General features: G+C 40.3%; 1 protein-coding gene and 1 long non-coding RNA gene across 4 annotated transcripts in view; both read left to right on the forward strand.

Annotated features, from left to right (window-relative positions):
• DAPK1 (death associated protein kinase 1) overlaps nucleotides 1-27149 on the forward strand; it is a 93420-nt gene that overhangs the window by 13094 nt on the left and 53177 nt on the right. The window lies entirely within an intron of this gene.
• Nucleotides 9041-12015, forward strand: LOC138683853 (uncharacterized). Its single transcript, XR_011323305.1, has 2 exons — nucleotides 9041-10097; nucleotides 11716-12015. It is a non-coding gene; the product is annotated as an uncharacterized lncRNA (long non-coding RNA).

A 27149-nucleotide genomic window follows, 5' to 3' on the forward strand; every position in this document is an offset into this window, starting at 1 on the left:
CACGTACATCTTTCAAAATTCAGGAAGACTAACTTATGATTTAATGTTAATTGCTGTGCTGGTTTACAAATTTCATGAAAAGCCCAAATGAAGGGGAAAATGAAGTACTGAAGAACAATAGAAACATTAAGACTCAAACTCTGGTGTTAAGTACTGGCACAGTATAGTATGTTCCTTATTTATATGGGCATGTACTTAGGCATTGATCCTTTAAGTACCTGTATGTGCAAGCTTCTCTTTAATACCATAAGTGGCAGTAAGGGTAGCACTTTGCTTGAAAATCCGTGCATTTCTTTGCATTATCCCACCTTCTTTCTGGCTGTTTCCTTTCCATCATAGATGTAGTTATTACTTGAACTGTTTACAAGTGTGAGTACTCTGCTTTTTGTATTATAAGATGATTTCTGAAAAGGCTTTAGCAGATGTACGTGTATTCAGACCAAATGGGTTTCGGCAAGCTCCAGCCCCAGCATCATTAATAGGAAATGGCTGACATCCAGCTGCCTTGAAGTCTTGCAGCCATACATATTCCCCCAGCTTATACATTAAATACAATTACATCTCAGCACAGACTTCACATTGGTATTTAAACCACCGTGTCTATAAGTAGACTTCTGTCTAAAGTATTTTCTTGAGTACTTGCTTGGGCAAATAAGGTAATACCTAGTTCTTCGTGTTCTGTAGTTTGATAATCACTTAAGTGTAGGTGCTTGTGTTAAGGGACTTGAGGCATGGGACCTTCTCATGCCTTTTTTTTTGTTGTTTTTTTTACCATCTCCAAGTTTTAAAAGTATGATACATGTGTTTAGACTGAATTCACTTTCATACTGGCTGTGTACAACTTATATTTGTTGTGTGATAAAACTTGACACCATGTTTAGTGAATCCCCCCCCCCGCCCCCACCGCATATTGACAAAGGACCAGCTCCAAAGTCTTCTAGAACAGGTCAGTACTTTTTCCCTTTTGTTACAATGGTATCAATGCACTGTCAAAGATCAGTGACTTGGAAGTGTTCATTGAGAGAGAACCACAGAATACTGAGCTTCAGTCAATCTGACACTACACTTGCGTTTTGTGAACAGTAGAGTACAAATGAGAGGCAGTAAGAATGTGAAAGTGGTTTAGCACTGCTGTCGTCTGTATACTAGGAAGCTAAGAGGTCTTGAGCTTTGCAGTATGGCTTAGTCTCATATTAAAAATAAAAAAGGGACTGAACATACCATGGAGAAGACTGTTTAAAAACTTAACTCTAAAGTTTTCAAACTATATGTGTGATACCTATGCACTTAAGCCATCTTGCATTGAACTATATTAGATGAAATTTTAGGGTGAAAAGTAATTGTACAGTAAAATGAATTCTCAACAAGGAACCATGAAAAATTGTTTCTCTTGAGCAGTGAGAAGTTTTACAGCTCCTAAAGAGAGCAAATCACAGCATTTAGATATTACACTTTTGCTTATAAAGGAATAGCCAACAACTTGATATTTTTTAATTTTTTTTTTCCCCTGATAATGTTGTAATTGCTATTCCTGCCCAGGCAATAACTGGATCAGAGACCAGAAAAATAGTGTCTGGCCACTGCTCAGCCTCTTGTATAAAGTTTCAGTGATGTTGATAACTTGCATTTCTTGTCTCGTCTACTGGCACAGTGACAAGCACGCATGTCTGGTGTTACCCAGACTGTGTAAGTGAATGCTGGATAGATAATATGAAACTGAAGACAGAGCTGAATTGTTTATATACATACAGGAAGCAGCGAAGGTTTTGTCTGTGCCTGTCTGGTGTTTGCCTCTCACCCACCTATTCTAACTGTTCAAAGCGCAATAAAAAGCAGGAAGGAGAATTTAGTCTTCGTTTGACTACTTTCAGACTTCAGTAATTCAGTGAACTTCTTATAGCAATCTGTAAAGTTGTTAGTATGTCTTTGGTTTTTGTCTGCAGTAATTTATGGGTTTCCAGGAGGACAGAATCATCAAACCTTAAGTAATGCTTCCAGCTTTTTCAGTGTGCCTTCTCTTCTGAACATCTGCTGCCAGGGCAGACCCAGAGTACTTTATTCATTCAAATTTGCATTCCAAAACCCAAATGTGAATAGAAAAAAAAATCTGACATCAGAATTCCTGCTCATGGAAGAGAATCTGTTTTAAAAAAACAGGATTACAGAACTCCATAAAAGCATGTAATGTCACTTTGTTCTGGTTAACAGCAACAAAAATCTGCTCGTTTACCTGACTATTAGGCCACGTCAATCCATTGACAAAAGTGTAATTTAGAATTAACAAGACAGTAGTAAGCACATTGATGTAAAGGAGTTCCTCTTTGTTTCTGTGTACAGCTTGTAACTTGGAACAACACTTTGTATTTGTACACAGATGCCAGTTTTTCAGTGTCGAGAATTTTCCTTTCATACACTATAAAGTTCTAGCAACATTGCAACTCCTCTTTCTGGCAAGGGCTTTGTACATGCTTCAGAGTTAAAATAAATCTTTCTTCTCCTTTTCTGCCTCATCTCCTCCCCTGTGTGCTTTCATTCCTTGACCTTCAGCTGTGCTAAACTAATTTTCAAGAGCATGGTTTGACCTAATTGCTTAGCAGAGTATGATCATGGAGAGATCCCATACATTGTCTGCTAACCCTGTGGTCATAACTTCTTTAAAGTCATGTGCTCCTTTGAAAGAAGAAGACCACATTGATGGGAGGGAGGGCTGTGTGCTGGTGCTGTCTGTGGAGGATTTAGCAGCTGCAAGATCTCTCCTTTCTTTTTCTTTCATTGTCTGAGATACCATTGTCAGTGCCACCTTTTCTTCTTGAAAACCCTTATCCTTTATGCTGCATGGCACTTCAGAAAGAGACAGAAAGTCTTTAATCTGTGCCTTATTGAATCATGAATCTGTACTTTCCCCAAATGAAAAATACTTGGGCGTGTGTTCCTGCATGTTGTTCCTTAGAAGGCTTGCGTGCTGGCATAGTGTAAATTTGAAATGCTCTGATGATTTGGAAAAAGATAAATAAGAGACCGGAAGACAAAGTAAAACAGGAGATGCAGTAATAGCTATTAGCTGCCTTATTTTGAAAACTTTCAAAGCATAGCAGCAAGCAAACATGGTGGGAAGAAAGGGAGCACAACTGGCTCTTGTCCCTGTGCTCACACCGGGGAGGCTGTAGTGCCTTCCTTACCTGCACCTTGCTGCAGGCTTCAGCCTTCTTTTCAATACTGGTGATACTTTCTATCTAGCTCATCAGGACCATCTCTAAAAAAACTTGAAGCTGTACACTGCTGCAGAGTGAATCCTCCATCTGTTGAAACCTGCGTTTCCTGCTGTTGTTCGTTAGAGTGATGAATGCAGGGCTACACTGTGAAAACTCTTAACACACTTCTGGTTTAAGCTGTGCATAATGGTAACATAAATGAGAATCAAGTGAAGAGATGTTTTCTTAGACTCCTTTGTGAGGCAGATAGAAATTGAGTTCCTTGTATATGTCCATCTGTACTAAAACAAGTAGCAAATTAAGTGGGGGTGTGGAATTTTTCTAGCCTACAGAGCAGCCTAGTGACAGGAAAATCCACTTGCTAATAAGACTTCCAGTGTCAGGTGTGAAGTTCTTAAGGATTATTGAAGTTAACAGTCTGCAAAGTATAGCGCAAGGAAAAACATCAATGTTTCCTAGCTGCTATTGGATTCATTAGCTAAATAAATTAATTGTGAACTATTAATTTTTATTTTTTCCTGGAGGACTGATTGTGCCTCTGTACAAGATCTCTCTATTGTTGGGCAACTCCTGCTGAATTCAAAGCTTGTCCATTGTAGCACTTAGTATCCTTCACGCTGTTGTTATGCCGCTGTTTTTTGAGGGTAGGAAGAAAGCTGAGGTGGGAGAGCTGTTCTGACTGTCACTTCCAGTTGAAAATTAGAATGCAAACTACACTGGCTTTTTTTTGTTTGTGTTCCAGTATTAGTTATCCCATTTTCCTGTCTTTTTTTGTAACTTCTTTAAAAGAAAAGTTAGGGGGGCAAAAAAGGTGACTGCCCTTTCAAATGTCACATATGTACTGCATGCCATGTGTTGTCAAGGGTGTCTTTTCAATTATTATTATTGTTATTTTTGTGTAATTCTACTGGTCTGTAATTTGTACTGTAAAGTTTTACAGCCCAAGTTCCTTGACCATACAACCTTAAGTCCTCCTGTAGTAGGTCTTTTGGTGGTAATGAGAGGTAAAGGAAAATGAGAATGTATTTGTGAGGGAGCTTACTTGCTTTTTCTTAAAAACAAGGGTGGAGGGGAAGAGGAAAAAGACTTTGTGTGCCTGTTTGTGGGGACATACAGGATGTATGGTATTTGGGTTTCTGTGCTTGTTTTTTCTTCCATTTTTACCCCACACATAGATTGTGTTCTAACTGGCATGTTTTGAGAGGTCCTGTGTTTAGTCAGCTGCATAAAATGGCTTAATAATTCTGTTCCCTCACCCAATTTATTGCTCATTTTGAGGGATTCTGAATTTTTAAAAGCCTTTTAAGCTGTCTCATTTGAACATAGCTTTCTTAAATCTACTAAGTAATGTTATCTTTAATAGTGTTTATGTGCTGGTGGTTTTTCATAGGTTCTCAAGAATGAGAAACTCTGCTGACAGAGAGAAAAAGAGGTATCTTACAGAAACAGTTTCTCAGCTACCGTTAGAGCTGAAACACTGGAAAAAGCAAGATAGTGTAATGTGATGCTTCTTGAACTGAGGATTGAATCCATCCTTTAGGGAAAGGGGTGAGCTTTATGGATGTGGTTAGTATCACCCTGTTGGTGGTTATGAAACGTGCATGTGTGTGTTTGAGTGGCAGGTACCTGTATGGAGGTGGCAGATAATGCACATTTATCAGATGTACCATGTAGCCTTCTGCTGGAGTGAGAGCAGGTTTACTCTAGTTTGCAATAGTTTATGTAATGACTGTGTCCTTTCACAAAGTGGAACCAGGTGCTTACTCTAACAAAAGTAAAGCAGAGCTGCAAGTGTTGGGTGCTGCCTGGAGTGCTGCTGCTCACCTTATCTTTCAGTAGCTTCCCCATGTTTCAAGGTTGCACAGAGAGAGGCTGGTTAATCTTTGTAAAGCTCAGACCAGGTTGTTAAGTACATTTGACAGCTTGTTTATATGTGTAGCTTTGTTTAGATCAATTGTTTTCTATCCTATCTTCTTCTCCCTTCTCTTTCTTCTGCCTTGTACCAAAGTTAGTTGTTCTATATGCCATCAGAAACAGCACATCACTGCATTGTGGTCTGTGTCTTGGATGTTATCTTTGTTTACATTTGCTTTTTGTCCTTTGCACTTTGGCAGCTATTCAATCTCAACATGATACACTTCATGCTGCCTATTAGACTTTTTCCTTGACTTTATCTCCCTGTTTCAAAATGCACCATGCTGTCCTTAACCGCTAAACACCCAGAAGTTGGGATTTTTCAGGATGTTCATAGTCATGAAAGAATGGAAATGTTTTCAGCTTTAGTGTGAAAGCATCTCCTTCATCTGTGATGTGCTCTTAGCCTATCTTTGTCCAGCATCCTGACTGTATTGTCTACCTCAGAAACTTGTCTTGCGTGGTAACAAGCTCACCTTGATAGATGGTGAACTCTCATCGGCTGATTGGGGGGGGCGGGGGGGCAGGGCAGGGGTGCGCATTATGCAGTCATAGCTGTTTTAACTGAAAGTTACTGGAATACTCCTACTTCAGCTTAAAAATCGTTCACAAAACTACAGTGAAGCTGGGATCATTAGTATCAGAAGACATCTTACAGTGAATTCTTGTGTCCATGTTAATTAACATTGCTAATTATTAACATTTGTCTTGCTTATGCATATGTAACTGTGATGGAAAGTTTCATTTCTCACTAGCCGTTTAGAGTTTTTATTTTGAAAATTGTAACTGTGTTACACAGGGTAGGGTAGGAAGATGTTGAGAAAAGCATTTGTGTAAATTTCTTAATGTTTTTCACCTTCAAGTGCTTTTGAGAGGCCTCTAAATGTCAAATTACTGTCTCTTCTTTGCCATTTGCAGTAGCTGCATTACTTTTAAGCTCTTTTTCAGGTGTTTAGGATGTGCAGTCTTTTGCATTTTAGGTTGGAGAAGGTTACTCTGAACCTGAATTAAGAACTGTTTCAGAGATGGGGCTATAACGTGATGTTTTTATCTGCTCATAATGAAGCGACAGTTGAATTAATCACTTTTTTTCTTTGGAGACACCAAAGTTGGTCTTGCATACCACCTCACTGCTGTCCATACAAACCTTACTGCTGAAATTCCCAAGTGTCTAAACTGTACACCAATACTTTCCCACAAGAAGATTTACACAGTAAAGGAGTATCTTTATTATATTATGCATTTCTATTGGATTTTAAGTTATGGGGACAACTGTGGGTTTTAACCATTCTGCTCACTTGAAGTGGCCTCCACAACCATTGCCAGGTGGCCCTTTCCTTTGTTTTCTGTGGAATTTGAGTGTAGCTCGCCAGCAGTGAAAGCTGATGAAAATGTTTGGTGTTAACTTTGCAATTTTTAACATAGGTGGTTTGGTGCTACTGCTGTAAAGTTAGTGTAACAAAGTGTAATCTTTTCAATTTTGTCCTCTCAACTTCATAACTCAGGGAGAAAATAATCTACAGGGAAAATTTTCTGACCTGTCTTGCTTTTTTTGTCTGTATTCAAAACAGTGAGTTTATATTTCATTTTAGGTAATCCATCTCTGTAACTGCCCTATATAAAAATCAAATTTGATGTTTCTAGAGTAGTGTCCCAAATGTAGTGAACTAGCTGTAATTTATTTCAGTTTTGTTTCTTAACCCAACAATACTTCATCTTCTGTAGTTGGAAGAATCTGAGCACTGTGGAAAAGTGCTGGAGCTTTTAACTGAACCCCACATAAGTCCTAACAAATCTATCCTTCCTCACATCATATTGCATGACAAATAATCTTATCTTTGTCTTTGGTGAAGCATCTTAAAGAAATTTAAATTTCAGAAAATTATGCTGAATAGCTACTAGTTGCTGAGAAGACCAAAAAAAAAAAAAAAAAAGGCTCTCTTATGCCACCCCCAAAATTTATTTCCCCTGACTTCTCTGGCTAATGTTAATGATTGGGATGTGGCTGGCCAAGCAAAAGACTTGTGTGTAAGAGGTTTTGCTCTCACGAATGAGAACTGAGGGAGTAGAAATGAGAACTCCGTAACTATTTGGAAACAACCTTTCTTGTTCAGAAAAAGTCTAAAAGAAGTTGAAACAACCTCTGATATGTTCATGTCCTAGTCTGCCTATTTTTCTAAGGTCTCTTGTGCCTGTTTTAGAGTACTGTCTTTCCAAGTCTGGTTGCAGGATACAGGGCAACGTTGGCTTGAAGAATTTCAGCTTGTTGGCGTTTCATTCTAGGACATGTGGTAGCACTTTCCTCCACGACTTGTGTGAACCTTTTTTTAAAATTATCTTTTAAACTGGATCACTGAGTATTAATAAAATTCTGATTTTGTGAGATCAGTTGAAGAAGAGGTGTGACAACAGGAACAAGTAGCTGGGCATGCAGGAGGGGTAGGTGGGGTGTACAAAGACATATTTGAACCAGCTTCACTTTGAGACAGAGGAGGAACATGTTAGAGATGCTTTCTGCAGTGCCATATGCTGCAGAATTGCCACTGTGCTAGCAATCTCGCCCAACAAATGTGTGTAAAGTGTATGATGTTAATGTGAAAATTAGTTAAACCGAATTATCGAAAAATACTATTTGGGGAAGACTGTGAGTGGAGAAAATTATAAATTGGTAATAAATTGCATAGACAAGTCTCCTGTTGTTCTTCATAGTACTGCTTTTTAAACTACTTTTATGCACTCTCCTAATTTACTTAAGATGTTTGTTTAATGTGTGGCTTACATAGGCTTTAACTGGAGTAGAGCTTTAGAATTCAAAAAAGCTACTGCCTTCCCTGATTTCATTTTTAGAGTTCCAGTGTCGGCCTTTTTTGTTCTACCCTGGTGGTGTTGACTGAAGGTTATTTCTTCTGCTAGTCATGTGGCAGATGGGGAAAAGATTTTCAATGTTATAGCATGAAAAATCATGTGAGGCCAGAAAAAGAGTGACTGTTTCTTGGTAGCGGTCTGTTCTCCACGTGATTGTGGGTTTTCTGTAACGTCTTCGGAAGAGGGCAGTGTCCCTTGTGCTCACTGTAATTCTAGTACTCCCTGTACTTGCAGTCATGAGAAAGCTGTGTTTGCGCTTAGGTAGTTCTAGCGGTAGCATCTACAGCCCGCTCAGCAGAGATCACGTTATCTTTCATGTGGGTGCTGCTTCAAGCCATTCTGCCATCTAGTTTCATCTTATCATCACGTTCCCATCTCTGATAAACCGTCTTCTTTTAGCACTGTGGTGAAGTAATTGGGTGCAGGGTTGTTTACAGCTGCGTGGTGACTTCTTTTTCCCTGTGCAACTGCTGCTGCGTTGTGTCTTCCGAAAGGATGTGAATTTTTGAGGAACCTCTGTTGGGAGGCATTTGTACTCACTGTGATGACGGTTCATATCTGCATCCCTGACAAAGGTTGTGTCTGGCTGCTTGCAGCAATGCCTGCACTTACCATGTTCGCTACCTAGTGGAAGCCTGAACCCACGCACCTGTCAGGATTTTGGCTTGTTTACTCAAATGTTCTTTGAGACAAAGCTTGAGATAAATTCTTCAGCATCAGAGAAAGTTTTTTTTTATTTCCATGCTTTGAGAAGGCTTCCAAAAACAGCAATAAATATATTAAGTTGTACCTAGTGAGTTCATTGAGAATACCAATGAGTTTAAGCCTAAGCAGTGTTATAAAAGAGCTCACTGGTGTGTCTGTTGTTGTTGCCAAGATAATGAAAAGTAATTCAGAAGCTTTTCTGACTCTTCAAGTGTGATTGAATGGTTTCAGCTGGGAAGGTGTTTGGGGACTCCCTGTGCCATTTGACAGATTTCCATGTCAAGCCTACAAGTTGATTTTTGACTGCCAACCCCGCAGTAGTTATCGTGTGCTATGGTAGCTGAGCTCTGCTCTCTTTCTCTGTTGCCACCAACACACTATCACTTCAGTGATGTTACTGCCAGCTAGACAGTCTTACGGTTACACTTGGAGTAGCACCTCACCCGAGTGCAAGCTCATTAATTACTAGAGAAATTTCATTGTTGTCACTCTAGGAAATAGGAAGGAGCTGTCTTTATTTGGCGACCTAGTGCTTTTCCACTTCTGGCAATCCTTTTTTATTTTGTGGGTTGTTTTCTTCTTCTTTTTTTTTTTTCTTTCTTTTTTTCTTCTCTCTAAAACTCGTTTTCCTTCTGGCATGGTGTCGGTGTTCCTCTGTGATGAGTGTGTGAGGCCAAAGGGGCTCTTGCTGTGAATGAGAGAAACACCTGACCCGTGAGGGAAGGGGGACTTTGACATGCGGCTGTTGCTCTGCAGATGCAAACTCGGGTGCCACCACGTTTTCTGGACAGGCTACCAAGACCACAAGTGGCTTTCATTTAGTTTTTTTGTGAATGCTGAGGAGCGTGCCATATAACGGTTGCTCGCAGCTGGTCACAGCGGAGGTACCGTACAGGTTTCTGTAACAAAACAGTCTCTCCTGCAGTGACACTGTGGGTCCAGAATGCTGTTTGCACACCAGCACACTTGCCTTCCTGACACGTCATGAGGCACTTCGCCTCCACGTGCGAGGCAGGAGAGGACCGTGGAAGAAACCAAGACGTTCTGGGGACTCGGGCTTGCTCTCTTTGAGCGAATGGGGTTTGGGTTTTGGCCCCATACCTTCGAAGGGCATAGCGATTGAGGCGTTCCCCCTGCTCTGGGAGGTGCGTGCTGTGCTGCCCTGGCGCCGAGGCCTGTGGTCTCGTGGGGTAAGGGTGCCTGCGGAGGGCGGCCTGCCGGGCGCTCGCCTCTCGCCAGCCAAACGCTCGGTTGTGTTCTCTCTGCGGTTGCCCCAGCAGGAAGGAGTGATTTTGGAGGTGGCGCCGACCCCATCTCCGAGCGTCGTCTCCCTCCCACCGGCGGAGGGGCCTGCCTGAGGACTCCCAGCTCTGCCAGGGGTGACCAGCTCCTGGTCAGCAGGTAAAAAGGGCAACATTTTCTGGCACCCAGCATTGCGGTACTTGGTGAAACTGACTGAGCAGTCAAAATAGTTCCAGAAGCACTGTGGCATGGAGGGATAGCACAACTCTGATTTGAAAGGGGGAGTTTTGCACGCTGAGAAGCAGAAACACGAAGTGGCCTTGAGGCAGGTTACTGAGACACCATGAATAGGGAGGGAGCCATCCTACGAAATGCAGGGCTGTCCCCCCGCTTCACGGAGCCGCGCTGGAGTGCTGGCCTCCTGAGGAGCAGCCGCTGCTGCTTTTTCTGGGTGGGCGTGAGACCTTTACAGGAGGTGAAACAAGAAAATGCTGCTTGCCAGACCCTGCCTCTGGCAGCACAGGTTTTCTTACAAAGCACAGTAAGCCCCTCTTAAAAGACCTCTTTCCCCAGAATGAAAAAGGACAATTAAGATTTGTTCTTCGTCAAACTATTCTGCAAGACCCGTTGTGGGAAATGCACTACCACGCTGATCTCTTGCTCTCTTGTAGTTCCTCATTGACGGTTTTTCCCTGTGTAAAGAGCCGAGAGAAACCCCCCATCAGAGCAATTTTTCTTTGTCTGACACTTTAACATGAAAAAGAACAAAATGAAGCATGACACTGGGGGAGAGCGCATTGTGCTGGCCTCCCTGAGACAATTTGTATTGACCTGAAAAGCTGGTGGCTGGTGGTAGGAAAGGCAGGCTGCTTACCATTTCACTGGCACAGGGGGTGCATGCAGCAAGCTGTCGGGAGGCACACAGTCATCCGACATCACAGTTTTTATTAGATTCCTGCTTCTGTGAAAGAAACAGTAGCAGTCCCTGCTAAGAGAAACATTGCTCCAGGTAATGTTTCAAGTAGATGCAACTCATGCATATGAATGCTGCTTTATGACAGAAAAAGGAAGGAAATGCATAAATGGAATTTGTGTTCTTGAGGCCAAAATAAAATGCCTCTGTGAACTGGATTTGTAACAAAAAAATGCAGCAAAAATTAGTTATAGCTGTGCTGGTACTACTGGAGCTTGAGTAATTTTGTCTGTTTCCTTGGGGAATATAGCTTTGTCAAGAAGGCCATAAATATAAGAAAATTTCAGGAATTAGTGCTGTTTAATATTTGAGGTCTTTACTTGAAAAGTCTATATATCTAGAAAATCAAACATCAAAGTAGGCTGCGGCTTGTGAAGTGAAATATTTCAGGATTGTCTGTCATTTATTTCCACATGCAAAAATATGTAGCAGCTAGCACAAACATATCTTCTGTAAGCAGGCTGTCACTTGTGGGCAACTCTTTTTTATTAGAATACCATGTAATACAGAAATGTCTTGACCAAAACTTCCCAAAGAGAACTTCGATGCAGAGTTAAAATTAACCGAAAGCCCTTTGTACCCTTCCAGCATGTCAAGAGTACTCCTCCCTAAGCCTTTGAAATCTATTAGGTAAAGAGTTAACACTTTTAGGAAGTGAATTTCTTATGTTATTTTTGAGGAAGTCATGACAGTGAAGGGGGTGCAGTACAATACCTCTTGAAGGATGGAGAGGGAAGTGATGTGCAGAGAAATTTATTGGAAATACTGAAATGCCCCTGGGCGACTGGTTCTGCTTTTTTCCAGGGCCCTGCCTATCTTCAGTTGGGATGTATGGAGGTCCCATGTAGAGTCAAGAGGAGGAACTGAATCTAGGGAGTGCACTGCTGGTGGTAGCAATGGGGAAGAAGCACAAATCCCCTACTTGCTCATTTGTAACTCTCTGGAGCAGAGCACAGCTGAGGGATGGACTTGGATACTGCTCTCTGTAGGGGTACTACCCTGTCATTTGCCTGCTCTAACTGGAGAATACCAGCTTTCTGGAAGGATACTCTTGTAAAAGCTCTGTTTACAAAGTAATTTGTGAATTCAAAAATCATTACTTTATTTTGGACCTGTGTTGAGACATGCTTCATCCCTTAACCAAGTGTCCCCAAGTTACCCACCTGTTTTATCTCTGGTGTAGTATTGCATATCTATAATATATAAAGCAAGAGGGTGGAGAGCGGCAAGGCCAGGTAATACATGACAATTTCCAATTCTGCAATGCAAAAGTCTAGAGAAGTACCCCTTGATTAAGACCATAATTTCTAAAATGTTTCCTGTAGTTTGTGCACTCCTTTGCTCTCAGCCCTTGTACCAGGGGAAGAAAGGATTTCAGTTGCAGCTTGCAGTGACTGTTATGCTGATGTCCATGTGACTGCATTTTTATTCTGATGTGTAACTCTTCATCTGAGTAGAAAGAGCTGCAATGCTGAAAGCTGGAATTGATGCGTGTGAGCCTTTTGTAGACTGCTGAATTACTGTAGAAAGTGAAACTTTCCCAATGCAACGTTAGTGATTATAAATACACAACTGTTTTGAATGACAAATCTCCTGGCATCCTGTTAGTCAAAACCAAACTTAGAAAAGGCTCTCCGTTTTGGCAGAGAAGCTGAATTTTAGGAGACTACTCTTCTTAGTAATGCTGATATGGACTTCCAGCTCTTTTTTTTTTTTCCTCTTTTTTCTTTTTTTTTCTTTTTTCTTTCTTTTTTTTTTAGTCGTATTTATTCTCACTGCTGATATTCATTGAGCATACTGCTTGTGTTTATGAAAGTATATGCACTACTTACAAGAGTCTCTGACCTTTCCTTCAATGTAATAGTTTTCACAGCTTTCATAAATGTCATCAAAGTAGGCATGTGGACTTTGGACTGCTTCAAAATACTGACTGTTGAAGTAAGAAATCAAGGTGGTGTTAGGTGAAAGCTTACAGGAGAGAGTTTCTTTGTGCAACATCCACTTGCAGAAGTGCAGCTGGAGTAGAGGAGGCATTCGGTACCCACAGAAGATCACCGAGTGACAGCTGCTGCTTCAGACGGACGGCTCCCTGCGCACATGCTGCCTTGCAGCATAGCCCCAGTCATGCCATGCATAATCAAGTTGCTTTCTCTAGCAAGTTGAAGCTTAGGAGCTATGCAGTAGATTAATCTTTCATACCAAGTACAACTTGGAGTGAAAATAAGGCACAACTTGCCACTCAAGGAACTTAGCCATTAAGTAGGTTGTATTAATATAGGAAGTATGAAAGTCTGAATCCCAGATCATGGGACTCGGGTAAGTTCTGGATGCTGCAGAATGCTGCTGTCTCCAGAGATCCTTTTGTTCAAATGACCTTAAATCTGGATCACTACTACTTCCCTAATCTTTCTTAAGGCACAGTAGTTTTTCTACCTACATTCAGTAAAATGCAGATTTAGAGCGTTTGGAAAAACATGCATTTTTAACAATGAGCTGGTTTATATAAAGTATAAAGCTAGAACATGATGACATGTCTAAAAATCACTTAATCCATTTCTCTGCTTCAAAAGAAGATCAACAGCCTATAAGCACAGAAAAAATGCTTATGGTATTCTCCATAGCAGCACTAACACTGAAAAATGAAGGTTTTAATGCTCTTTTTTTAACTAAATGCATATTACTGGCTTTTTCATGATGGGTCAAAATAAGTGCTTATAGGCAGAAAGCATGTTAAAAACTGTGCAAGGAAAATTAGATGGTTTTTGAGAGGAAGTGGATACCATTAAGAATCTGGAACACAAATAAGTGGAATCCCAAAGGATGGTAGTGGTGTTACTGTTTTATTTCAGACAATTAAAGACAGCCAGTAGATTAATAAAATGATGATGCACCTATTTCTGTTATTAATTTGATACGAGCTTTTTAATTTTCAGTGCTCTGCTGTTATTTTGCATTTTTATGTTCTGAAAAAGTTAGCCAATCAGCCTTCCAAAGACTTGACGTTTTCCCCTCTTCTCAAATTCCATCTGGAAGTCTAACTGGAAACCTCATTCTTGTTCCACAAGGAGCACTCATGCGAATAAAAAGCACGCTTAACCTGAGTCCGTGTAATTATTCAGCCGTCATGCTCCAAATTTGTCGTCTCTCTAGTGCTCCACAACAGCACTTTCAAATCCTACCAAAGGAAGAAAACACTGTGTTTTTAATGAAGAGAGCAAAGTGGCTGATTTTGGCACTAGTGGTTTTCATCCATTGCTTTCACAAGTACGCTGTGATTGTTGTTGTAGCACAAAGTCCTAAAACTAAGTATTTCCATGTTAAACAAAACCAATACCAAGGTAACAAAGAGCAGTGATCTTCAATTCAGCATGTTTCAACATTTTTATGTTTCAACATAAAAGTCCATAGATTGAGTTGTTAGGTCGCAGGCTCTATTTCCCCTGGAAGGAAAGGAGTTGAAGAGTTAGTTATGTGTTATGTTAGAGAGTTAGGGGGGTTTGGATAGAAACGGTTTTAAAAAAAAAAACAAAAACCAAAAAACAACCTTGTAACTGTCTTCTCCTTCCCCTCCCTCCAGCCATTGCATCTGTACTATGCATTCATATTGGAGAGCATATGAATGCCCGCGCCCTTTCTGTCTTTGGAGTAACTTTTAAAAAATATTTAGATGCTGTAAGTTAGAGCTATCTGCAGTAAGCCAAAGAAAAATTAATTTGCTGTGGTTTTGGATAATTGTTCCCTTTAGTTCAGTTATGGTGACACTGTTGATACCAACACTTAGAATAATTGGGAGTGGGAGAGAAAGGAGGTAAAAAAACTAAAGCAAATCAGTGGAAATTATGGTTACATCTTTGGAAGAATAGTTGATTGGAATTAGAAAAGTGATGTGAAACTTCATACATAACAGAATTCCTGGAAGTGAAACATCTTGGCAAATACAGGAACTTCAGATGGTTTGTACTTTAAATGGGGCAGTACTTAAAAATGGACTGGCCTGGGTCCAAAAACAAACGGATAGGTAAATGTCCAAGAATCTCCTACTGAAATACCATTACATAAGAAACAGATTTTTTTTTTTTTTTGTGCATGTGAGATGGAGAGGAGGGGAGAATACGGCCGGGGTGGAGAGGGGGGAGGCAGATACTTTCTATATTGATGCTGGTTATGCAGCAGGATTTGTAGATTAATCCTTTTGCCAATGCTGCAGATTGATGGGTAACCACATGATGTGCCATCTGCCACTTAGCTGTTAAGTTAAATTTAGACTTTGTGCATATATGTTTTTATTTTTTATTTATTCCTTAAAAAACTTGTTACAAGTGTTATTCAGCTATCTAAATAAAATAAATAACTTTGAAAGTAGTAGAATTGTATTTTTTTAATGAGGTATGTAGAAGCTTTAAATTATTAACTTACAGTTTACCCTTTATTCCTTTATTTAGATTATAATAAAGAATTTCTTTAAGACTGTGTATTGTAACTTGAACATGCTATGAGTCCGCCTGTTTCATACATCCATAGTTGAGAACTTAATAGGTTCTGACTGATTGTTTCTCTCTATGTAATAAATAAGCTGTACTGAGTGTTAAACAGGCTGGGAAAGAGTGAATGCCACATTTCGGGTGCAGCACTCCAGAAAGGAAGCATTATTGTCAGGGTGGTTTGTTTGTTTGTTTGTTTTCCCAGGTATGTTTCTTTGGTGTGCTTTGCCATTTTATTGCGAAGGTAAGCTAGGCAAGTCGGAAGGAAACCAAATGTGCTCAGGACGTAGTATATGCAGCAAGAGGGTGATCTGGAGAAGGGCGTCTCTCCTAGGAGGCACTTTGTGGGGAGTACTGATTCATTTCTTTAATTGTGCCTCAGGAAGAGACCTGAGTACCTGGCCATCCCACTGGAGTCAGGTGAATGTGTAAGCACAGGGAAAAGCAATAAAGAAGAGAGCAGAGTTGGAAGGAGTGAGGAGGAATTTGTAATTTTTCCAAGTTTTGGACACTGTGGCTTAAATGCAGAGATTTAGCAAGGTACAGCAGAGTTGGACTCAAGAGTGCTGAGGTTGGAGGCGAAAGGTGGAGATCATAAAAACCTGGAATTAAGGGTGCTTATCAAAGAAAATTAATAGTGGGCTGACAGTTGTGAAAATAATGAGGAGGAGACCTTTCAATTATATTAAAAGAGCACAGCAGATGGGACAAAGAGGCTTGAAGGTGGTAAACAGCAGAGCTAAACAGCCTATGAAACCATGCAGCTTATTCAAAAGTCAGTGTTTCAAAAAAGGTGAAAGGCAAACAAGCGGTGTTTCATCTGTATTGCAGAATTTTCACCAAGGAAGACTACTAGCAATAGTAGCTAGCAATACAGCAGTAGAAGCAATACAGCAAAATGAGTGGTGCACGTTGCACAGTGTCTCACCATGTTTCCACAGTGGGCCACCCCGTGACAGCAAGCCTCGTTTAATGGTTGTATTGTAACCAGGAAACGAATTCACGATTGAGGGGGGAAGAAAGGAAAGGAGGGTGAGGAGTAGGAGGTGCCATGCTCCAAACTCTCTTAAATCGTGGACTTGTCAGTTTTGTTGCCCCTGCCATTGTTTCTAATCAGGAGGTGGAGTAAACTCTTGAGACGGTTGCAGCTGTATGTTTAAAGCAATAAAACATTTTATTCAAAGGTCTTTGCTGGAAAGCAGATGTAGTATTACATTTAACAGGTGGGAGTGATTTCCAGGAATGTTCAAGTGCTTCCCAAAATGATTCTGTCGTATCAGTGCTGAAAAGAAAAATATTACTCGGAGAAATAGTTTGAAGACTTCTGTGTGAATGCTTAAATCTTCTAAAGTATCCATCAGTATTAAGTCTTACACATTTACATAACGTTTTGTGTGAGGTTGTTCTGTATCGTGTCTTGATCATAAAGTAGTGATTTCATGTGTGGGTTTTTTTCACTTATTTTGCATCTGAATTTTATAAATCCCTCTTTTATTGGCTATGAAAATGAAAATTATAAGGATTATTTTTAATGCCATAAGAAATTTGAAGACAACCTGGGAAAACAGAAATTAAATTCATTCTACAAATACTAAATTGAGGGAAACTGAGTCGTAGGAAAATTTTTTTTCCCTTAAAAGATGGAAAATCAATAAAATTTTAAGCTGAACTTAAGACTCAAGTAACGTAGTGTATAGGCAACTTGGGCAACTTCAGAGGTTAAGCTTAAGGACTGTGCAGAGTCTTTAAGATTCGTCTTTCTTGCAAAGCATTTTCTTCTGAGCAGGTGGCTTTTAAAGGACTTAATGAAATCTCTGCTACACTATGGAGTTGTTATCTGCCAATTTGCGTTTATGGATGTTAACTCTTATTTAAAGTCCTAGGTAAACTTAATTGTTTTATATATTTAAACAATGATGAAATGCCTTGGTAAACCTTGACTGTGTCTCACAATTACGTGCTTTGTGTGGCAATTCAGTTTGGACAATAAATATTTGTTGAAGTGTTGTATATACAAGAGACTCTTGCTTGGTTTGTACAGAGCTTTCTATTCTTCACTATAACTCCTGTATTCTTCTTCCTTATTATTTTGAACTAAGACGAATGGTATCTTTATACAGAGACAAAGCAGTGTTCAATGCAGATAGTCTTCAGAGGTGATGTTCGTCATGTGATTTATTTTTATTAAATTTGCTATACATGTTTCTGTTTTAATGCTTGGTTATATTTTAATCTTTGCCTTTATTTTGGGTAATTAAAGTGTTCTTGAACACCATTTACCTTTTCCTATACTGTAATGTGTGACACATCTTGCCTTAGGTACTTACCTAAACATCCCTTTAAAGTGGTGAAGTAAACCATGGTTCAGTCACATCTAATGAAATATCAAGTAGGTGGCCTACAGAAGGGAAATACAAATGGCCTCTGTTTCAAACAGAACCTATGCTGCTATTTTTTTCAAGTGTTTTCATAACTGTTTTCACATTGAATCATACAATAAAGCATATCTAACTTTGTGTTTCGTAATTCCTTCCACTCTTCTCCCCACTTGGAGGTCGTATGCCAACGCTCGGGAATTGCAGAGAGAAGATGTATTTGCAGCTTTGTGGGGAGATCTGGTGTTACCCAGTCAGAACACATTTTGCATGCTGAAATCTTGTTCCGTTTAGAGCCCTGACTTGAAACAAAGCCTTCCTTAAACGGGAAAAAATGTGAAGGTGCTCTGCTTGGATAAAAGAGAGGACTGGGCTCTTACTCGGTTACATAGCAGCCATACTTGGCAAGGGCTATGCATTAGCCTTCAGGCAAAGTACATCAGCAGGATGCAAACGTTGCAGGCTTTTTAACTCTTAATTTCTTTTTCAGGGTGCTATGTTTCTAATTAAAACCCTTTCAAGAACAGTAACTCAGTTACTGCTTACAAAGATAGAATATATCAAATATCTATCTATTCAGTCCACAGTATAGTGTGTATAAAATAAACCATAAGCAAAATATGCAGTCGTATTTTACTTTTGTATCCTGTTTTTACAATGCTCTTGTGATGTATAAAGACATAATGACATATTTATATGTACACAGAGAGTGGGTGAAAGCATTTACATGTATTGCATGTAAACAGGAGGGAAAGAGCTGGATTTTTTTTAAACTCTTCCTTTGTTCCACTTCACAAAATTAAGCCTAATCATCACGAGATTACATTTCTTCTAAACTTCTTGTTTCTCGATGCGAACAATTCTTCAGTCATCTGCAGCTTAATTTTACTGTCAAATTGCTGATACGTAGGATCCACTTTCCATCATCTCTGTGTGATGGACTGTACTAGTTAATAAGCGCTTTTCAGCTCAGCAAATATATGCACAGGTGTGTGCATGCATACATGCTCCGACAGTTCAACTTGTTTGGCATTAACTATGTTGAAAAAATTTTGTCATACTTCTCTGAGTAGAATGAAAAAATCCCAAGAAGATCAGCCCCTTTTCTTTAGGTGAGGGTGTTGGGGAAGGGTCATGGGAAGGTGTACTGGTGTGCTTGGTCTTACTTTCTACATGTGGGTACAGTACACTAAAAATGTCCCAAATCTAGCTGTCTTTCTTCATCCCCTTTTCTCTGAGCCAGCCAGAGTCATCTGATTAATCTGCTCATGCTTAACAGTAATTACCATTCTGGGGAGCTGTGTTCAGTGAGATGCGATCTTGACCGGATCTGTATGTGGATAATGTCTGTGTAGTGAGCCTTGGTAATGCCAGTCACACCCTTGATCACTTGCCTTTTTAAATGCATGGTCCAGAAACTGGCATAATAATACTATGATGAACTGGTATCATGAAGACACTCTGTAGCATAGTCTTCCATTCAGTACTGAATATACATGCACACATGTACACAGACAAAAGAAGTAGTCTTCTGTATTTCTATCTCTCCCTCTTTTAGTCCATCATCCCATGTAATTATTCCTCTAAAAATTTTCATACATGACTCAGAGCAATATAAAGCACGTAAGAAATAATAATAATGAACAGTAAACAATGTGGTATCTTTCTTGTGCTCTGTCATAGGTAAAGTTCTTTATCATGTCCTGCCTTAGGACTAGTGACTCCTCTGGGCTTCTAAGAAGACAATGAAGAGACTGAAAAATCACTTTTCTGTAAGCTTAGTAAACATCTAAAGAAGTCCATTAGCAGCCTCATGAAATTGCAGAAAGCAGCAGAGCAACAGAGACCTCCAGTTTCATCAGCGTAATATACTAACAGCACAAGAGGATTTCTGCAGGAGATAGATACATAGCTGAAATGCACAATGAGTTTCTTTTAAAATAACCAAACCACAAGAATATGAGGCATGAGCTTATAAAGTGCTGGAGAAAAGAACAGGTTGGACAATTCTCTACTTCTGTGATTCTTCACTTTCTGGCCCATCCTGCAACCTGACTTCAGTTACACAGTTATGGTAGGTAGTTTAGGCTATGGATATCCTTAAAAAGGTAACTTAGTTCACTTGCTTCTTACAGTGTTTTAAACCTCAAATTCTGACTGCTTCATCTTGTGGTATCATCTGTCATAGATACTATGAGACTTTCTATTAATTTCTTTAATAAGTTTACAGTTACACTGTTTGGACTGTATTTGCATAGGTAGTACAGCAGAGGTTTCAGTTGATTTATACAGGCAAAAGATGGTATCTGATAATGCAGTGTTTTTTCTAACTGGAAGTATTTCATAGAGTAATAATACAGATTATTTTGAAAGTTGAGGGGGGTGCTTAAAATATTACATAAGGAAGGAAGTCCCTTTTATACTTTGGATGTTTTGGTAAAGTAACTTTAAATGAAATATTTGGTATATTCAAACTGAAATATAATCAAACTATTTTATCATTGCATACATTGAGTCACTATATTGGGATTAGGGTACTTCTGAAACTTGGTAATTTGACACCAAAAGATAGTCTAAATCAGAAATTAGGAAAGGGAATTTAAGAGACACTTGTGGAGTTCATGAGTGTGTAAACACATCTATGCATAACAAGGAACTCAGAAGTTAGGAAATACCAGTTGTCGGTACATTTGTTTGTCTTTGCTTTATAAATCTGATTTTTCCCTCTGCTTCCCCTTCCTTGCTGTCCTTGCTCTTTTTGGCTTTGCTGCTTTTCCAAAATATTTCTAAGGAAAGTGTATCAGCATGCATCTTACTGATGGGTATAAATTACAACTTGATTTAAACTCCATACATGTTGGCAATGCACTGCCCAATTGTATAACGTGTGTTACTCTTCTGCCCTTGTACTTGCAGTACTCTGCTATTTATAGTTTTATGATCAAGTTTGAATAAGTCCTTGTATTTGCTTTTCTATATTAGTAGTAGTTGGAAAAGACCAGTCCTACCAATGATCTCTGTGGTGCAACATCAGATTTCAGCTGGTTTATTCTCCTGCTTAGTCACTCTAGCATTTGAGTATTTTCTCTTCAGGTTAAATGCTGTATCACATTTAACTCCTCTTTCACCTCTTTTCTTTAGTACTGGGGTTTTTTTCCGCTATGGCCAGTGTGCCCTTTCCTGTAACAATGTTTATGTGCAGCTTAAATAGGTTTACAGTGATGGGTAGGCTTTAGGTGCTTGTGGCTCTTTCTCCTACTGAGTAATTAGGTGCTGTTCCTTCATGTTACAGAGTGGACAAGTACTTCGAGTGCAGCCGCTTAGACTTACTGTGGACTGTGAAAATGCATTTCTCCACCGGGGACACAAAGCAGACAACTCCACTGTCAACTGAGATGTGTGTGTCTGTGCCAGCACTTGAAGTGTAAACTTGTTACTTATGTTGAAAACTGTTTTGCCAGAGCTGTTGCAAGGGGAAGGATAAATAGCCTAATCATCTATCCAGGATCCATGTATCCTTCAGATACAGCTGTCCTGTGATGTTCCCATCTTCATGTTTGCCATTTCTTTTCGAAGCTCTCCAAGGCTTGCAGCTAAACAATACTTCTAGCATTCTCTCAGCATCTGTGCTAGAGAATTAAACATTGCAGGGCAAGGGAAGGGGCACAAAAATTGTGAGCACTGTACAAGTATTTCTGACTTTCAGAGCCTAAACAAATATGCTATGAGCTTATCAGTCAGTTCTGCATTCATTCCCCATCTGCCTGTACTCTTTGGTTGGCTGCAAAATTAAAAACGTGATTTGGGGAAAGGGCCCTTATGTTCCCTAACATGACCTCTGTGGGGAAAAGAAAATATATGCATGCACACTTAGAGAAACTCTACCTGGCAAGTCACCTTGTTTTAGAGTATCCCAGTTTCTTTATCTGTCAAGATCAATAAAGATTTTTCTTTGTGGGCATAATACTGGTAGCTAGCACTAAATCTGCTGTTCCATGAAACAGATTGTCTTTTGAGCATGGTACGCATGAAATACTACCGCTTCCCAGTCGCATCTGCTTGGAGTGCTCTATTAACCCATTAACCATGGTTTACCCCGCCCTGCTGATGCTGATAATAGCTTATCTCCTCAGTGGGGTAAGTGCAATGCTTTGTAGTAGTGACTCTCAGCTGCAGTACTGTAAGCATTACACACACAAGAGAGGCTCTCAAGGGCCTCAAAGTTTACCGTCTTTTGCAAGACTCTAAAGGAGGAGAGAGGAAAGAGGTTGCCTCCAATTTGGCATTGCAGCTGAACTGAAAACGTTGTTTTGCTTTATTTAGAAAGTGGAGAGGTACTTAATGTAGCTATAACCCTTCACAGTTTGTGGAGAAGTCTTCCTTTCCTTTGTAAAAGACTCAGTTAGGTACTGCTGCCTCACCAGAGAGTTTTGTGAGAGTTAACCTTTATTAGCAGAAGCAGCTCAGATGTCCTTGATGACAGGCAGCTGTATGTGGCAGTGGTGACTGATGGATCTGCCTGACGCTGAGAGGCAACTGGGGGTGGAAATCACCTGCTCAGTTGGCCTTCCCTGCTGCAGATCTCCAAGGAAAAACAGGTGTTCACAGTCTGCTAGTAATTGTTTTATTGGGGAAAACAAATGGCTCTGTGGTCGAGTTGCACTTTCTTTCATGGGCTAATCTAATAGTATTATGTAAGTCTCTTTCTGTTGGATTAGTATAATTTTTAAAAGAAAAGCAGTGAAATAGTAAAAGCAGTTGGATCTTAATATATCACATTTTTAGAGTTAAGTAGTGAATACCAAATTTTTAAAATAGGCACTTTTTTTTTTCTAAGTGTCAGGAATGTACTAAGACATCTTACTACTCTGATGTCAGCATAACACCTTTTCCTTATTCCTATCCGCTCCTCCTATTAAACTTTGTCTTTTGAATGCAGTCTTCCCAAGGTGGCATGGAGAATTCCCCCATGTGTGCCCTATTGTGGCAATAAATACTAGAAAATTGGTCCCTGGGTGTGAGAGACTGCAAGAGTTAATGTCTCAAACGTTGCGGTGGGGCAAGTTCTGCTTAACAACGAGCGCTGCATAACAAGGAACCCTGCACAGCAAGGAAAGGGTGCGCAGCCCCCTGTTTTGACCCGCTGAGCTGAGTGGGGCAGCTCACCGTGCATGGCCAAAGATCAAACAATGGTCATGCCTGCAGGGAGGGGGAAGCAACCCCCGAGACGACCCCCAAGCCCACCAACCCACTTCCCCAAGGTTCTGAAAGCACAAACCGCGCATGACACCTAATTAGCCCAATGAGTTCGAGTGGTTGCCTGAAGGAGGGGCGAGGAGATGATAAAAGGACACAAACTGAAGCCCCCACATGCTCGCACACCCACCAGAACTGGACCTTTAGACTGACTGGACCAACACTGGACCCAGGGCTGGTGAAATCTTTCTCTTTTCCTCTTTCTGTCTTGCTCCCTCTTTCTCTCCCCTTTTCCATAATCCCTACACCCCACTTCTTTAGACATAAATTGTTGGCCAAGTCTGGGACTAGGAGTGGATCCAGCCGCTCCTGGGCTCCTCTCTGAGAAGGAGTCTAGAAAGCAAGGGGGTCCGCTCTGAACCTCGTGACTCAACAGGAGGGAGCTCCTTATTTTCTTCCCTGAACTGATGTATGTGGCTACCACGGGTTACATGGGTTACTGAGGTAGTTCCATGGCAAGTCCTGTTGCGAGAAACCCTACAACCTACTGTTATGCCTCCCAAGTTCAGGTTGCTTCTGCCACGAATAAAGTGTTTAACTGATCATTTGGTGTCGTTTTATCTTAATTAGCCTGAGGGAGTTCTGAATTTAACAAGAATCCCTGCTCTGGCCAGCCCGTGTCGTGACACTGGGGGTTACTTGAGCATCTCTGTGTCCAGCTTGGACCTCTTTTGGAGGGCTCTTGGGGCAAGAGTTTCACACAGCTGGGAAGACCTGGTGCAGAAGGCTGGGAGTGGGGAGAAATACAAGATGTCTGTCACCCCTAATCACTGTGATCATCCTTCTGGGAAAAAATGAAAGGACTTTTTTTGGTTTTTTCCCTTTGATTCTAAAATGTCCATCTCTGTAGTTAAAACTGTCTATAATTCATGCTAATGAGTAGTTATTTTCTAGTTGTATTTAGTAGTTGTTTTGTGATCCTGCTAAGCCACGACCAATAAAGGGTGGAGTATAGGTGCTTTATTGGTGATTCCATCACCTTGCTGCATAACTTTTGCGCATATATATATATATGTGTGTATTATGAAGGGCAGTGTGTCATCTTATGACGTAAAAAAGATGGAGAAATGTAATGATTAGGTAATGGCATAAGCACTCGTTCTGAAGCGAGTCTGAAGAATCACTGGGTATGGAGATACTGTGCCAAGTGTCCCAAAAAGAGTGGATTTAGGATAGTAATTAACTGCTGGTTGCATAAGAATTACAAGATCACAAACCAAATTACTGCTATTAGCAGCAGTATTTGTTCTCATGTCAAGCTGTCATCCTGCTTCGCTGTTTAACCTAATTCTGCCACATGGTAAAAAAAATTATGTCAGATACTTTATTGAGTTTGTGATTTACTTCTGGGTTTTTTTTTTCAGTGTAATTGTGTCCTAAAATGGCAATCATTTTTTGACCCCACCCACTTTAAATCAAATCTACAAGAGCAAGGGAACTTAAAAAACTAAAGGGCTTTTCTGGCTTTGAAGATGCTGTATGAATGAAAGCTGGATCTGAAACTGTAGGATCTGTGGGAGAATATTACTGGGTATAAATATGCTAGCCCATACAGAGCTGACTTGCAACAGCTTGTCGCTGCAGTTCTAGGGTTTAAAACCCAGTAAATACCCTTTGATTTATCTCTCTCCTCTGCTTTTAAAACAGGAGTTCAGAGAGAGTTGTAAAATGGTGTGGCTTAGGGATCCCAGGCATGAAATAGCCGCTTTGATTGCAGCTTAAGTGTGATCTGCATGTACAGCATTTTAATAACAAACAACTAATTGTGGTGTTATGTGCTGAATACCACAACAGCAACAATAAGAAGGTTATTTGGTGTATAACTGGCACTTACTCTAGATACCTCTTAGTTGGTAGTTTTCTTGCAGACTTGAGCAATGTCAAAAGATTTCTGGAGCCTGACATCCTAATAAACTGTGAATGGGACCAATCTATAAAGTCATGTGGTTTTAAACAACGTATTGGTCTTCTGATAACACTTTGATATTGAATTGTGATATATCAGGACATCCTTCAAACAGGTAGTTGTAGTTGGAGAAAAAAGTAGAAGAGTGAAAAAATAAAGCTACCTAGCTCAGAAGAGGAGGAGAGAGGAGATCTACTTGTCTTACCTGGTCCCCTTTGTTTCAGTAGGTCACCTTCATGCTGTAACATCATAGTTGACACATTGCCAAAATAAGATTAAAAAGCCTTAGCTTTAAGGGCATCGGAAGCAGGAAGTGGCTTTGGGGAATGGTGTAATTCGAATATGAATAATCCTGTGGAAAAATCATCTTTCTTTAGCTTACAGGTCCACAGCCAGCACATGTTTAAAAACACTTGCAGAATGTTTTTTTATTTAGAAGGAAGCCTATAATGCATTACTCTGTTCAGTGAAGAAGTGCTAAAGAAAAAAATCTGTTAGGGCTAAAGACCAGAAATTCAAATACCAGAATTTTCCAAAAGTCAATGATATATGCTTTGTCAGTGAAACATAGATAACTCTTAATCCCAGTCAACTTTTATAATTAAATCTTTTTGAATATCAAAATACATTGTATGTCCACGTACTTCAGAGTTACTTTTCAGTCCCAGCCTCTCCAGAGCTGATGTTAACAGTAATTTTGTTTTTTAGTGTTTTGGATTTTGTTGTTGGGTTGGTTTGGTTTGCATTGTGGGGGTTTTGTTTTGTTTTGTGTTTTTAAATGAAGCAGTAGCTTTTGCCAAACTTATGAGGTAAGCACTGATAAGAAAGTGGTTAGCCACGTAGCATTCAAGCCTATGGATGAATCATAAGCAGAAATATTTTTCTTCCTCTGTCAGGCAGTTTAGGCTTCTAACCTGAAGGCCAGGCAGGTGGCCAAAAGGCAAGCAGTGGCTTTTTAATTCTTTCTGGTCTGTGAGCTTGAGTAGCTGTTCAGGGTTGTGGTGATGCCTACACCTGTCTAGTACCCGACTTGGCCGTTTCTCTGAACTGTGAATTTTCTGAAAAGCTGATTGCTTTTTGAATAAAGCTGAATATCTCTGTGGAGATGTGTGTGTTGTCGGGGAGAGAGTGAGAGAATCACCACTTTGCCCCCATGTAAGCAAGGGCCAGAAAACTCTGTTTGCACTACTCTGCAGCAGTGCAAATACCTAAGCGCGTGCTCCACTCTGTCTGTCTGTCTCACAGTGCAAAATTGCTCAGACCTTGGAGATCAAACCCAGAGCCGCTGTTGCAGGAAAAGTTGTTGCGGAGTTGAACTGAACTAAGCAGAGAAGGTTGATGTACCGTAGGGTACCTTGTCCAGCCCTCTGCTCCCAGTTTAGGATGACACAGATCTTTCAGAGGTCCTGTGCCTTATCTGCCAGTCCCATATGAACCTCTTCGGTGTCCAAGAGCTGACCAGGTCTAGGCAAGTGGAGCAGGTTTTTCAGCCTATGTGTAATGGGGAAGCGGTCTAAAGCACTGCTCTGTCCACTGTGGTTTGTAATAATAATGTGTTGGGCCCTGTCTTGTGAACCTGGTCCTTGACAACTTTGTGCGGAATTGGTGGGGCGTGGAATTTAAGGCAAGGATTTTTGTCATGCAACATAAAGTCATCTCACAAGTTCATAATCTGTTTTCTGAAATAAGGAAGAATGAAACTTGAATGGTGATCGTAACATTGAAATAAAACAACACCTCAAACTTAAAAGGCTGTTGCCTGCTTCTCTCGCAGTTTATTTCTTTCACTGCCTGTGGCTGCATTCAAAGGCCTCCCAGCTGGTGGTGGCTACTCTAGAGTCCCTTTCTAGGCATTCACAGGAGAGGATCCATCTCTGCTCTGCCTTCTGCAGGTGACAGTCATTTAGCCTCGCCCAACCGCCTATCCCAGTTCAAGACAATTTGTCACTCAGGGTTCTGTATGGGGTCAGCATAGTAATGGTGGCAGTGGTGACCCAGCAGCATAAAGTATTCTCAGCTGATCAGCCCTCTAAATTGAAAAGTCATGAGCATGGTTTTCCCTTACAGCATTTTATTATCTTCATTTATTGCATAAAACTCAGTTATCATCTTCTATTTCTGTCATGCGTTCCTTAATTGCTTAATTACTCTGTCAGTGTATGTGGCACGTTCATTCTGCTGTAATAAAGTAGTGTTGTGCATTGAGTTCATGCATGGTAT

Source organism: Haliaeetus albicilla, chromosome Z (assembly GCF_947461875.1).
Source record: "Haliaeetus albicilla chromosome Z, bHalAlb1.1, whole genome shotgun sequence".
Taxonomy (NCBI): Eukaryota; Metazoa; Chordata; class Aves; order Accipitriformes; family Accipitridae; genus Haliaeetus; species Haliaeetus albicilla.